This window comes from Oncorhynchus nerka, unplaced genomic scaffold, assembly GCF_034236695.1.
Source record: "Oncorhynchus nerka isolate Pitt River unplaced genomic scaffold, Oner_Uvic_2.0 unplaced_scaffold_2414, whole genome shotgun sequence".
NCBI lineage: Eukaryota > Metazoa > Chordata > Actinopteri > Salmoniformes > Salmonidae > Oncorhynchus > Oncorhynchus nerka.
Window position 1 is genome coordinate 18,412 of NW_027038882.1, and position 15,792 is coordinate 34,203.

At 44.0% G+C, this 15,792-nt stretch overlaps 1 pseudogene; it reads right to left on the reverse strand.

Moving 5' to 3' along the window:
- Positions 1 to 630: 630 nt before the first annotated feature.
- LOC115122027 (neurotensin receptor type 1-like) lies at positions 631 to 14,910 on the reverse strand (annotated as a pseudogene).
- Between the last annotated feature and the right edge of the window lie 882 nt (positions 14,911 to 15,792).

Genomic DNA, 15,792 nt, shown 5'->3' on the forward strand with positions numbered 1-15,792 from the left:
TACCCTGTATGCAGCATATGGACAAGATATAACATAAAGTCATGTTTCCGCAGTCATCAGATCGATATTAGCATTTTTTTGCACATCATGTTCAAAAGTGCCCAAAATTGATTGTATATCTCAACAAAGTCAGACATACGATTTGAACACGATGCGCGACAAATGCTAATATCGGTCCCATGAATTGAATGTGCTAACAAATGCTAATATCGGTCCCATGAATTGAATGTGCTAACAAATGCTAATATCGGTCCCATGAATTGAATATGCTAACAAATGCTAATATCGGTCCCATGAATTGAATGTGCTAACAAATGCTAAATTGTTAGCATGTGAAAACTAAGCCAAAAAGCATCGATTGCTGTCATACCTCGTCCATTGACTGCTTACAGGAAATCAATGTAATTTTGTCATTTGAGTGAACTACGCCCTTATTCTTTCTTTCTTTCAGATGATTGCACCAATATATCAAATTGTGGATATTTTTTGTGTGTTTATGTGGCACAATGTGTCAGTGATTCACAGTACCAGGCTCCCCATCAAACATACATGGAGTCCAACTGAGTAATAGATTCCATACACTGCAGTTCTAAAATGGAATGTTATCAGGGGAGTGGTTTTTGGGGGTGGTCAGTAGACGGTCTCCTTGATGATGTTGGAGGAGAAGGTGTGGTTACTGGAGATGCTGGTGGAGTGTCTGATCAGAACGCGTCTCTGTTTCTTGCGACGACAGGGCACGCAGAACCAGCGGAGCGTGTTGAAGAAGATCTCCCGGTAGTTGGCTGAGACCAGGTTGTAGAGGACTGGGTTGACAGCTGAGCTCACGTAGAAGAGGACGTTGGTCACCATGAAGAAGTAGTGGTAGTAATCATATCCTTCCCTGTCGGGGAGGTGGGGGGGAGGAGGGGGTGGGTGGAGAGTAGCACAGGGAGGTGGGAGTAGATAGGGGAGGTAGGGAGTAGGGGGGAGGTAGGAGTAGGTGGGTGGAGGGTTGCACAGGGAGGTGGGAATCGGTGGGTGGAGGGTTGCACAGGGAGGTGGGAGTCGGTAGGGGAGGTAGGAGTAGGGGGAGGTAGGAGTAGGTGGGTGGAGGGTTGCACAGGGAGGTGGGAGTAGATAGGGGGAGGTGGGAGTCGGTGGGTGGAGGGTTGCACAGGGAGGTGGGAATCGGTAGGGGAGGTGGGAGTAGGTGGGTGGAGGGTTGCACAGGGAGGTGGGAATCGGTAGGGGAGGTGGGAGTAGGTGGGTGGAGGGTTGCACAGGGAGGTGGGAATCGGTGGGTGGAGGGTTGCACAGGGAGGTGGGAGTAGATAGGGGAGGTAGGAGTAGGGGGAGGTAGGAGTAGGTGGGTGGAGGGTTGCACAGGGAGGTGGGAGTCGGTAGGGGAGGTGGGAGTCGGTGGGTGGAGGGTTGCACAGGGAGGTGGGAGTAGATAGGGGGAGGTGGGAGTTGGTAGGGGGAGGTAGGAGTAGGTGGGTGGAGGGTTGCACAGGGAGGTGGGAGTCGGTAGGGGAGGTGGGAGTCGGTGGGTGGAGGGTTGCACAGGGAGGTGGGAGTAGATAGGGGAGGTGGGAGTTGGTAGGGGGAGGTAGGAGTAGGTGGGTGGAGGGTTGCACAGGGAGGTGGGAGTCAGTAGGGGGAGGTAGGAGTCGGTGGGTGGAGTACGAGGAGGTGGGAAGAGGGGAGCACAGGGAGGTTGGGGGAGGTGGGAGTAGGTGGGTGGAGGGTTGCACAGGGAGGTGGGAGTCGGTAGGGGGAGGTGGGAGTCGGTAGGGGAGGTGGGAGTCGGTGGGTGGAGTACGAGGAGGTGGGAAGAGGGGAGCACAGGGAGGTTGGGGGAGGGGAGCACAGGGAGGTGGGAGGTGGGGGCGAGGAGGGAGGAGGTGGGGGGAGGAGGGGAGCACAGGGAGGCGAGGGGCAGGCAGGGGGGAGGAGGGAGGAGGGGAGCACAGGGATAAAGAATCAATGTGTTTTATTGACACATACAATGCTAAACATGTCAACTAATTTGTCATTGTAAATTAAGGGAAATGTTTGCTCATAGTTTTCCACATTATAAACCACATTATTGTTGACCAAATGTTTTCCTACCGTCCTTTCCAAGACAGATGTGTTTAAATTGACCACTAGGTCTCAGATGATAAAGGAGTGGAGTACACCTGTGAAGCATATCAGGTTAGGAACCGGAACCCTACCCCTAACCTGAACCTGAACCCTAACCTGAACCTGAACCTGAACCCTAACCTGAACCTGAACCCTAACCTGAACCATAACCTGAACCTGAACCCTAACCTGAACCCTAACCCTAACCTGAACCTGAACCGTAACCCTAACCCGAACCCTAACCCTAACCTGAACCCAAACCCTAACCCGAACCTGAACCCTAACCTGAACCTGAACCTTAACCCTAACCTGAACCCTAACCCTAACCTGAACCCTAACCTGAACCCTAACCTGAACCTGAACCCCCTGACCCTAACCTGAACCCTAACCCTAACCTGAACCCTAACCTGAACCTGAACCCGAATCCTAACCTGAACCCTAACCCTAACCTGAACCCTAACCTGAACCCTAACCTGAACCCTAACCTGAACCCTAACCCTAACCTGAACCCTAACCTGAACCCTAACCTGAACCCTAACCCTAACCTGAACCCTAACCCTAACCCTAACCTGAACCCTAACCCTAACCCTAACCTGAACCCTAACCCTAACCTGAACCCTAACCTGAACCCTAACCCTAACCTGAACCCTAACCCTAACCCTAACCTGAACCCTAACCCTAACCTGAACCCTAACCCTAACCTGAACCCTAACCCTAACCTGAACCCTAACCCTAACCCTAACCTGAACCCTAACCCTAACCCTAACCCTAGCCCACAACGGTATTCAGTTGGTAAGAGACAGACATTCCGTAAATACTAGGAATAGATTGTCCCCCATCTATGCGTTATCCAGACAGGAAAGAGAAATAGGCAAAATAACATTTTGATTTAGAGCAATAAAGAAATAGAATAAATTAACTGAGCAAACCAGAAACCTTTTTATATTTACATTTAAACATTATTTTAAAACGATTTAAATATAATAGATAGAAATGTTGTGGGACTAAAGTAGATGAAGAATCAATATGTTTTAGATTGATTATTTATTGGGTCATTATGCTAGTATATTATTTACGTTTTCCAATAGTGTGTTATATGTGAAAATGTGTTCGTATTATAAATTGTATTTGAATGTTTAATGACTCTTGGAAGATTAGTCATAATGGGGACTAAAAGAGGTCCAAATCAAATAAAATCCTAATCTAACCTAGTTAAAGTTAAAACAGACACTTCCATGAGCTGAGCAGGGTGGTTCAGCTAGTCTCGTCTCACTTATCATACTGACATCGACTGAATGTAGGCCACAACTCTCTACAGAGATGTTACAGTATAACTCTACGCTCATATGCAGCAGTGAAATTGCTGCGCTTACCTCTCCAGGCTCTGACGTAGACAAAGCTGGAGAGGTAGGTAGAAATCTCTCTCAGCAGGGTGAGTGTACACCACTTCAAATGGCAGTGCAGTCGAAAACTCGATTTTCCTGTTTTTTGAAAAATTGTATTTTCAAACTATGATGTTGAAATAATACTCTGAAATTGTAAAAATTATGACAATGTCCTTTATTACTGACAGCATAACTTCACAATCCAATTATAAAGTTTTGTTTTAATTGTATCTCGGATGTGTTTCCTTAGCTTTGGAATCATTTAATCAATGGTGTGCGTTTGGTTCAATTAAGGAAACTATATATTGTGAGTGTCGTCAGACAATCGAGCGAGAGAGAGAGAGAGAGAGAGAGAGAGAGAGAGAGGGAGAGAGAGAGAGAGAGAGAGAGAGAGAGAGAGAGAGGGACATATAGCTAAAACTCTCGCTCTGATTAATCTGACAAATTATGCTAATTTGATCAGGAAGATCTATGTATTCGGAATGGGTAATGCTAATTTAAACAGGGAGATATATGTATTCTGGGTGGCTGATCTCCTCTCTGACTGGACGGCTGATCTCCCCTCTGACTGGACGGCTGATCTCCCCTCTGACTGGATGGCTGATCTCCCCTCTGACTGGACGGCTGATCTCCCCTCTGACTGGACGGCTGATCTCCCCTCTGACTGGACGGCTGATCTCCCCTCTGACTGGATGGCTGATCTCCCCTCTGACTGGACGGCTGAGCTCCTATCTGACTAGATGGCTGATCTCCTCTGACTGGACGGCTCTCCTCTCTGACTGGACGGCTGATCTCCCCTCTGACTGGACGGCTGAGCTCCTCTCTGACTGGATGGCTGATCTCCCCTCTGACTGGACGGCTGAGCTCCTCTCTGACTGGATGGCTGATCTCCCCTCTGACTGGACGGCTGAGCTCCTCTCTGACTGGACGGCTGATCTCCCCTCTGACTGGACCGGTGATCTTCCCTCTGACTGGATGGCTGAGCTCCTCTCTGACTGGACGGCTGATCTCCCTGACTGACTGGACTGGATGACTGATCTTCCCTCTGACTGGACGGCTGAGCTCCTCTCTGACTGGATGGCTGATCTCCCCTCTGACTGGACGGCTGAGCTCCTCTCTGACTGGATGGCTGATCTCCCCTCTGACTGGACGGCTGAGCTCCTCTCTGACTGGATGGCTGATCTCCCCTCTGACTGGACGGCTGAGCTCCTATCTGACTGGACGGCTGAGCTCCTCTCTGACTGGACGGCTGAGCTTTCCTCAATGTCACCCTGCTCTGATGGATGACCCTCTGACCATGCCTCTTGTTAGTGGATGTACACCTATTCTCTGGTAAAGTACGTGATGTCTGGTGGATACATGGACTGTGTGTTACTCACTCTGTAAACTCTGCGTAGCAGTACATGAGGCGACGGATGTAGTAGGGTAGATAGCAAACCACAAAGGCAACAACCACAGCCCCTGAGAGAGAGAGAGAGAGAGAGAGAGAGGGAGGGAGAGAGAGAGAGAGAGAGAGAGAGAGAGAGAGAGAGAGAGAGAGAGAGACAGACAGACAGACAGACAGACAGACAGACAGACAGACAGACAGACAGACAGACAGACAGACAGACAGACAGACAGACAGACAGACAGACAGACAGACAGACAGACAGACAGAGATTAAGTATATATATTCAGACTGTCTGAAATGGTACCCTATCCCCGTAGTACACTAATTTTGACCAGAGCCCTCTGCTTCCTCATCTTGACCATAGCCCTCTGGGTCCTCATCTTGACCATAGCCCTCTGGGTCCTCATCTTGACCAGAGCCCTCTGCTTCCTCATCTTGACCATAGCCCTCTGGGTCCTCATCTTGACCATAGCCCTCTGGGTCCTCATCTTGACCAGAGCCCTCTGCTTCCTCATCTTGACCATAGCCCTCTGGGTCCTCATCTTGACCAGAGCCCTCTGCTTCCTCATCTTGACCATAGCCCTCTGGGTCCTCATCTTGACCATAGCCCTCTGGGTCCTAATCTTGACCATAGCCCTCTGGGTCCTCATCTTGACCATAGCCCTCTGGGTCCTCATCTTGACCATAGCCCTCTGTGTCCTCATCTTGACCAAAGCCCACTGGGTCCTCATCTTGACCATAGCCCTCTGGGTCCTCATCTTGACCATAGCCCTCTGGGTCCTCATCTTGACCAAAGCCCTCTGGGTCCTCATCTTGACCATAGCCCTCTGGGTCCTCATCTTGACCATAGCCCTCTGCTTCCTCATCTTGACCAGAGTCCTCTGGGTCCTCATCTTGGCCATAGCCCTCTGGGTCCTCATCTTGACCATAGCCCTCTGGGTCCTCATCTTGACCAGAGCCCTCTGGGTCCTCATCTTGACCATAGCCCTCTGGGTCCTCATCTTGACCAAAGCCCTCTGGGTCCTCATCTTGACCATAGCCCTCTGGGTCCTCATCTTGACCATAGCCCTCTGGGTCCTCATCTTGACCATAGCCCTCTGGGTCCTCATCTTGGCCATAGCCCTCTGGGTCCTCATCTTGGCCATAGCCCTCTGGGTCCTCATCTTGACCAAAGCCCTCTGGGTCCCCGTCAAAATGAGTGCACTGGCAGTGATAGAATGCCATTTGGAATGCAACAAGATCAAAGCCTGCACAGTTGAATTAGGTGCAGCAGGTCTGAGACTAGCATTGCTTTCACAGTTAGAATAGCAGTACAGTATTATAATACCACTGCAGTATACTGTAGGTAATTAACATTCTGCTAAATTAACCAAAGCGAAAAACAAATGAGTTTGATTGATTGAATTTATTTGATCATTAAAATCTAAAGGTTGTTCCAGCCAGAGACAGCATCACATACATAAACATTTTGAGGATAAAACACAATAAAGCCCAAAGTAAAAATCACAGTAATTGAAACCAGCAAAAAAATACACACAAAATAATAAAAACAAATAAAATATGAAGACTATCTCATGCTCATTCATGGTAAACTAAGCATGCACTGGGATTGGCGTCCATCTATGATTCATGTGGTACTATTCAGTACTGTTCAGTTCTCTTTCATCTTCTCTTCGTGTTCCACTCCCAAGGTGATCTGGGCTCAGGGGTTATCCTCTTCTGTTGTTGTGGCTCCTGATCCTTGCCATCTATTCCATTTGTGCTCTATTGATTATGACGTCCAGACTGACATTATCCTATTACCTCATCTCTCCACTCCAAAGGATCACTGAACGACGCCTAAGCATTAGACCACACCCACAAAGCTCTAGTTCAGGCTGGACAGTCTGCTGTCCAAAGGTATTAAAGAGGACTGACTGAGGTGGTGAGAGGTTACGACAGCTGAAAGGTCAGAGGTTAATTAAAGGTTAACCTTTTAATCCTCTGTGTGGAGTTTAAACTGAAAAAGAAAGCTCTCCTGAGGGTTCTAAAGGAACTCAATGATCTATGGGACCAGGAAATATCTATGATGTGTCACAGACATGATCTCAGCCTCTCCTGTCCTAATCTAAATGAGGAAGACTCCTTCTACCTCATACCTGACATTCCCCTGTGATTAATGGGGATATGACCTTTTCAGGTAGCCTATCACTACTTTACTATTTATCACAAGGCACGGGGCATCGAGTCAAACACCACTCTCAAATCCTCTTGACCCTAGAGATTAAATACCTAGAGAGCAAATACTGCATAGCAAACCATTATCAATGCAGTGGCAGCCATAATCACTAGGACTATTATTTTAGAGTTGCTCTTTAATTATTTATTCTTTTTCTATTATCTTCTTATTTTTTTATTTATTTTTTACTTCAGTTTATTTTAGTAAATACTTTAACACTTTTTTTTAATTCTTAAAACTGCATTGTTGGTTAAGGGATTGGAAGTAAGCATTTCACTGTAAGGTCAACACCGGTTGTATTCGGCCCATGTGACAAATACAATTTGATTCGATTTGATATCACTTGTATGCAATATAAGTAGATTGGTCAATTATAATAAAGTTATAATTGTAAATATTTTTTACTTCTTCTTCTATCCTAACACCAAAGGTTATACCGTATTTTCTAAAATGTCAATGTTTAGCTCGTCAGGCTGCTTTCTCAATCTGTGTGGAACACACACACCCTGCGGCGACAGAAAAAAAGCTCTGTGTGACTGGATTGCTCTTCGCTGGCAGCCAATCAGCTGTCAGCGTCAGAGGGAAGCTCATTTGTCATGATAAATACATTCCAGGCTGGCGGTTTCACTTCCGCTCTCAGACCAATCGGTTTCCCTCAACCCGGTCATCCACACACTGGCCACCCTGACGTTCTCTAAAGTTTGGTATCTGAATTCTACTCATTGTGAAACAGAGCAGAAAAGTTTGTCCTCTTTACGAAATTACTTTACATTTTCAAACCAACTTTGGTGTTTTGGCTAGTCTCTGAAATGTGGTTCTGGGTGCCAACATTAGTTTTGGTAGGCGCTGATCTAGGGGTCTAAATAGCAAATTAATGAAACCATTTTCATTGGATAATTGCGAAGGTTGAAATATTACCATAGATATGGGTATCCATTAGGCTATGTATCATTGGCCCTGCAAGCTGTGTCTTAGTTGTTCAATCTGAGCCCATAAAGGACCATTAGAGATGCTCCCTGGAGACTTATTATTGTCAATCTTATTGTGTCCACAATTAACACGGCTGCTTTCCAATCCACTCTGATATATGTCTTCTATTTGGTCCTTGATAATCTGATAGAAGGAACAATGACAAACATGAATCTCGACGAAGGAATATAATTGTGATAGCTGTTATATGATTATCAGCTAGAAGTGATGTCAAATATTGAATCAAGTTCATCTTGAAACAGAACAGCATATGTACCCAGTCTGTGTTTCTGTATATGTGCACCATTATCTTATAATTAAGGTAACAGAACTGTCTAATGAGCAAACGTCCATATCTGAATGAACGGCAACCTTTGCATTCACTATGGGAAATTAGTTCTTATAGGAATGATGCTGGTCTAGTATGGTAACTGAACCTTTATTTAACTAGGCAAGTCAGTTAAGAACAAATTCTTATTTACAATCACAGACTACCAGGGAACAGTGGGTTAACTGCCTTGTTCAGGGGCAGAACTACAGATTTGTAGCTTGTCAGGTCAGGGATTCGAGCCAGCAACCTTTGGGTTACTTGCCCAACGCTCTAACCACTAAGCTACAATGCACCATAACACCCAATGACAAGGGAATTGTATCCATTGGTCATTAGGTCAGAATTCCTAGCTAGCAAGATGCATTTCCGTGGAAATTCTACAATCTAGTGTATAGGGAAGAGTGGTTTTATTCTTTGAAAGATGCAGGTTTCATTGTCTTGCCTTTACAAATGGCCAGTGTCATTGTCATATTGGCTCTTTAGCACATGGAAGAGATGGAAGAAAGGGGCTCTCGCTGGGGTTTTGTATCAGTCAGAGTGCTGTCTGTCTGTCTGTCTGTCTGCCTGCCTGCCTGCCTGCCTGCCTGCCTGCCTGTCTGTCTGTCTGTCTGTCTGTCTGTCTGTCTGTCTGTCTGTCTGTCTGTCTGCCTGCCTGCCTGCCTGCCTGCCTGCCTGCCTGCCTGCCTGTCTGTCTGTCTGTCTGTCTGTCTGTCTGTCTGTCTGTCTGTCTGTCTGTCTGTCTGTCTGTCTGTCTGTCTGTCTGTCTGTCTGAACAGTGATAGCATGTGGAGCTCCACGGTGGCTCCCCACTGGTAACATACAGGCCATTTGTATGGTAACATACAGGCCATTTGTATGGTAACATACAACATACATCAAGTCAACCTTTATTCCAACTAGCTCTCACAATCTCATGTCAGAATGGTTGCAAATGTCACATTTCTAAGTGTTTAAGGTTAAGTTTAGTCATTAACTCTGAAATCTTAAGGTTAGTCATTAACTCCAAATGGTTAAGGTTTGGGACAGGCTTTAAACAGGCTTTAAACAACCATTTTTAAAAACAACTTTTTATTACTGGGTTTGAACTTACAACCTTTGGAATCGAGAGGCATCTGTCATCCTTGTCCACAACGACAAGCGAAACCTACATGAATCTAACAGCGCTCACGGTTGCCCCTCTAGTGGCCAGTTTCTACATCATCTTCCAACATCCTCAGACAAGGATGGACGTGGAATACTGACTTGTATCAAGGGTGACCTGGCTGGTTTATTCAATGTCATTGAATTGAAATGACATGGAAACAATGTTGATTCAACCAGTGGATCTGATCAAAGCCTATTTAACCCCACCATCCATCCCATTAGCAGGAAGCAGCAAGTGTATACAGATATACACACCCAATATATTAACACAGAGCAAACATGAAAGAGTAAAACTGTTTGGTTAACTTCTCATTGTCTCGTCTTAGAAAGACTCATACTGGATATACTCTTACAGTGATTAAGCCCTCTGATATATTCCAGTGTTTAGTTAACTTCTCATTGTCTCGTCTTAGAAAGACTCATACTGGATATACTCTTACAGTGATTAAGCCCTCTGATATATTCCAGTGTTTAGTTAACTTCTCATTGTCTCGTCTTAGAAAGACTCATACTGGATATACTCTTACAGTGATTAAGCCCTCTGATATATTCCATGCTGTGATACGTAGGGAAGTAACCTGAATACATTTACACCCTAAACGTTTAGCTATATAATTATTCGCCTACCTCCTCATGCCTTTTGCACACAATGTATATAGACTCCCCTTTTTTTCTACTGTGTTATTGACTTGTTAATTGTTTACTCCATGTCTAACTCTGTGTTGTCTGTTCACACTGCTATGCTTTATCTTGGCCAGGTCGCAGTTGTAAATGAGAACTTGTTCTCAACTAGCCTACCTGGTTAAATAAAGGTGAAATAAAAAAATAAAAAAATAAATGATTGACCTAAGTCGGCCAGAGAAATAGCTCGGCCCACTTTGACCTTTGCCCTGTCCTTTTGGTGCAGAGGGGAAAGAAAAAAAATGCAACAAAATTATGAACACACACACACACTCTTACACACGCATTATCTCAAACTGTTGGTGTCCATAGAAGTGGCTTTTAGAATCGCCTATACACACACATTAACTCACATTAAGTACACTGAGTTCCGCTCTGTGATTACCATTAAGCACGGGCCTTCCCCCTTCTCCTGTCATGCAATGTGACTGCAACTAGAGCCAAGAGTGACAGGCCAGAGCTAGAGTGTGCAATGTCTGCTACCAAGGTTAAGCGTCAACAGTAATGGCCTTGTTGTACTACTACACTCGCCTATGTATTTATTTGGACAGTGAAGTTTAAAACCAATTAAAAGCAGAAAAAGCAGAAATATAGATAAAATTAATCACTAACTTTTGATGATCTTCATCAGATGACACTCATAGGACATCATGTTACACAATACATGTATGTTTTGTTCGATAATGTGCATATTTATATCTAAAAATCTCAGTTTACATTGGCGCCTTACGTGCAGTAATGTTTTGATTCCAAAACATCCGGTGATTTTGCAGAAATAATAATAATAAACATTGATAAAAGATACAGAATTAAAGATAGACTTCTCCGTAATGCAACCGCTGTGTCAGATTTTTAAAAAACTTTATGGAAAAAGCATAATCTGAGAACGGCGCTCAGAACTCCAAACAGCTAGAGGAATAGCCGCCATTTTGGAATCAACAAAGTTAGAAACAACACCATAAATATTCACTTACCTTTGATGATCTTTATCAGAAGGCCCTCCCAGGAATCCCAGTTCGACAATAAATGACTGATTTGTTCCATAAAGTTCCATCATTTATGTCCAAATAGCCACTTGTTGTTAGCGTGTTCAGCCCAGTAATCCATCTTCATGAGGAGCGAGCATTTCATCCAGACAAAACTCAAAAAGTTCCGTTACAGTCCTTTAGAAACATGTCAAACAATGTATGGAATCAATCGTTAGGATGTTTTTAACATAAAACATCAATAATGTTCCAACCGGAGAATTCCTTTGTCTTCAGAAAAAGCACTGGAACGCGAGGTAACTCTGTCGGGAGCGCGCGTCATGAGACCAAGACTCTCTGCCAGACCACTGACTCAAAGAGGTCTCATGAGCCCCTCCTTTATAATATAATCCTCATTCAAGTTCCAAAAGACGGTTGACATCTAGTGGAAGCCCTAGGAAGTGCAACCTCATCCATATCTCAATGTGTGCTCGGTAGGCCAAGCTTTGAAAAACTGCAAACCTCAGATGTCCCACTTCCTGGTTGGATTTTTCTCAGGTTTTCGCCTGCCATATGAGTTCTGTTATACTCACAGACATCATTCAAACAGTTTTAGAAACTTCAGAGTGTTTTCTATCCATACTAATAATAATATGCATATATTACTATCTGGGACAGAGTAGGAGGCAGTTCACTCTCGGCACGCTATTCATCCAAAAGTGAAAATGCTGCCCCCTATCCCAAAAAGGTTAATCTCGAGATTTTCTTCACACTGGAAGCAGCGCACCAGCTGTTGTTCATGAAGAGGCACACCTCTCCCCCTTTGGACTTTCCCGAGGCTGCCGTCAACCGATTGTGCCACAGCATGGAGAAACCACTGAGTTCTGTGATCAAGTTTCTGCAAGGCATATAATATTGCAGTTTTTCAAGTCTCTCTTGTAGGTGACTCTCAAACAAAGGTCATTCATCTTATTCTAGAGTGACTGGACATTTGCCAATAAAACGGAGGGGAGTGCCCAACGATTTTCTCTGCATCACAGTTTCACAAGGGTGCCAGCCCATCTAGCATGTCTACGCCGGCGGCGTTTTGGTAGCTCATAAAACATAGGAATAGCATCTGGAGTGAAAAAGAAACAGTTGGAGTTGAAGTCGAATTTGAAGTCAAAATCGATGTCCAAAAGTGCTTAGCGGTCATACGTGAAAATAGTATAAACACTAAAAAAGTAACTAAATATTAAAGTGGGGTTGGAACTTGTAAGATGTTGACCTTCTCCATCGGTGCCATCTTATATCTTATATAAAACAGATGTATGTATGAAAATACCCTCAAATAAAATGTTACAAATGCTGTATATTTTCGCCTCATATAAAACATTTGATCTGAAATCCAAAATGCTAGAGTCTAGAAACAAATTAAAAGTTATAGCTTCACTGTCCAAATAAATACATATGGGAGTGTATATTGCAATTTTTCTAGAAATATTCTTTTTTTTTATTAATTTATCAGCCGGCAGTGAATTCACTAAAAAAGATTGTTGCCCACTACTGTTTCAAGTGCATGTAATCGCTGAGGGGCTCCACTCCAGGAGGAAGAGGCATTGTGCTAATAATGCATGCAGCCTGACGCATGTCACAAAGAAACAACTCCAGACTGTTGTTATGGAAATCACGAGTTGAAGGAGGTTAACTTGTCCTTTGAAGCTTTGGTCACGTGTGTAGCAAACTAGCCACGCACAGCAGATGGAGAAAGCTGTGCGATAATATGATCCTTTTTTTGGTGCATCGATGAAAATGATTTATTCAGCCGTAATAAGGTGTATAAAAAAGCTGGCGGTGGGTTTTCTCTCTTTGATAATGTGTCCTATAATGGAGTGCTAATGGAATGGGTTTGGCGATAGGGAGAGTGAGGCTGGCTCAGGCTGAATGGGTGCCATCTCACAGTAGTTGAGACCCCAACTTCTAATGTTTAATGGCACACAGTCAAGAGAGTGGACTTCTCTTCTGCATTTTGTAGTTCATACAAGCATACAAACAGACGTGTGTATGTATTTTTACCACTTGAAGGAATAGTTCAGTGTTGTGTGTGTATGTGCGTGCGTAGAAGTGGGCATTGTACAGTGGTTCATCCTTTAAAAGTTGCAGTGGCGCAGCTTGCATGGTACCGCAGAATTCTATTGCACGTTATTTAAGTGTGACCCACTGGTGCCATTAATGCTAGTTAGTGCTAGTTGACCACCAGAGGGCATCTTTCAGAAGCATTTAATAGCCTTCATTAGCTGCAGTACGAAAGAATGCAGGCACACCGGAGACCAGGGTTCAATTCCCCCGACAGGGAGGAAGGCGTAGGCTGTCCTAAATAAGACATTTTCCTTAACTTAATCCGTGTGTGCTATTTCATAGTTGTGATGTCTTCACTATTATTCTACAATGTAGAAAATAGTAAAAATATAGAAAGATCCTTGAATGAGTAGCTGTGTCCAAACATTTCACTGGTACTTGCTTAATTAATTTGATTAATATAATGGTGTTTCTATTCCAAGAAAAATGAAAAACCCTCTGGGTTTCCGTTGGAACGGGAAATATGGCACTGTACAACGTCACGGTCAGGAGCACAGCACTGGGCTATTTAGCTAAAGAATCCCCATGTTGTGCAGTCACGCCGGAGACTGGGGTTCAATTCCCGACAGGGAGGAAGGAGTAGGCTGTCCTTGGAAATATGAATTTGTTCTTAACTGACTTGTCTAGTTAAATAAAGGTTACACTAAGAGCATAACATTTCTACACCCTACTTTTCTAATTCTAGTCTAACCAATGCCCAAACGGAGATTCAGTGAAAATAAAAATCGCAGGGTTAATAATATATCTTTGAGAATATCCAACAGGCTTGTATATAATTCTAAATTAATAATAATAATTGCTTGTTTAAAAATAACTATATTTTGGAGATGATTTTGTTTTCAAATAATGTAAAATGAGCGAGAAAAAGGCCAATCCTGAACATGGGGTGAGCATTGTCACTAATTTGGAAATAAAGCCTGTTTGTTACTTAGAATTATTTATTTATGTTTTTAGAGGGAGAGAAACCAAAAACCTACAGTCATCTCATGAGTCTCCCAGTCAAGGACAGCACAGTTATTGAACCAGCATCTGTAGCAACACAGCTTGCACTGCTATGCAGTGTCTTTTAGACTATTGTGCCACTCAGGTGCTGTACAACATGACCGGTCGGAGTAGGCTACAGTACTACATTAAGAGGAAAATAATCCTAACAAATAAAAAATAAAAAACAGTTTTAGTAAGTAATACTGAAGTCATGCACAATTTCTATTTAGGTTTATGTCGCCCATTCATTGTCAGTTAGAGACACAGAAGGACTCAAAAGCATAATCCGTGGTCTAACGCCCCCTTGTGGTGGTCTGAAGCAATGAAGTGGTGACACAGGGTACTGTACTAAACCACAAATTACCTCTAAGTATCGCAGCATAATCGCACAACCTTTAGTGGAGCAACCACTGTATACTCACGTAGAACCATGACTCCATGACGCAGCGACTGTGTGCGGTTTGGCTCCACAGCAACGCTCAGCATGGTAGGGTTACCCTCGACGATGCAGATGCGGTTGTCCTGCTGCTTCTCTCTGAACATATGCAGCAGCTGACTGGCGATGACCCGTTCAGAACAGATATGGCTACCATGGGAACCACAAAGGACAGGAACACATTCACCTGTCCAGAGAAACGGAGGGGCATGGAGAGATAAAGTTAGTAAGACTGTACTTTCTGCCAATGACTCAGTGGTTCTTCCTTTAAAACTTTTGAGCTTATGCTGCAACCGTTTGTAGATGGTGGCAGATTGTGGAAAATTGCGTCATTCTGGCAACAATGGCTGACACTTAAATAACGTGCCAAAGAATTCTGCGGCACCCATAAGCTGTGCTGCAGTACGCCGCAACTCTTAAATGAAGAACAACTACTGTAGTTTTGGCCTCAAACAGTACTGGCGATGCAATCATAACAATTAACGATGAATTGTTTCTGGTCTGGGACAAAAATAATGCAACAGAGATATTGATTTCTTTGAAGTCTGTTCAAAAGTTGGTTTGCCATTCTGATGGGAACACAGTTGCTTGCATATTGACAGTTAATGAGTACATATTGACACAGTCTAGACTAACCAGAGGAGTTTCACAATCTCATTATACACTGTACAGTACCACCTGTAAAGATACTATGTACAGTACCACCTGTAAAGATACTCTGTACAGTACCACCTGTAAAGATTCTCTGTACAGTACCACCTGTAAAGTACCACCTGTAAAGATACTCTGTACAGTACCACCTGTAAAGATACTCTGTACAGTACCACCTGTAAAGATATTCTGTACAGTACCACCTGTAAAGATACTCTGTACAGTACCACCTGTAAAGATACTCTGTACAGTACCACCTGTAAAGTACCACCTGTAAAGATACTCTGTACAGTACCACCTGTAAAGATACTCTGTACAGTACCACCTGTAAAGATACTCTGTACAGTACCACCTGTAAAGTACCACCTGTAAAGATACTCTGTACAAAACCACCTGTAAAAGATACTCTGTACAGTAC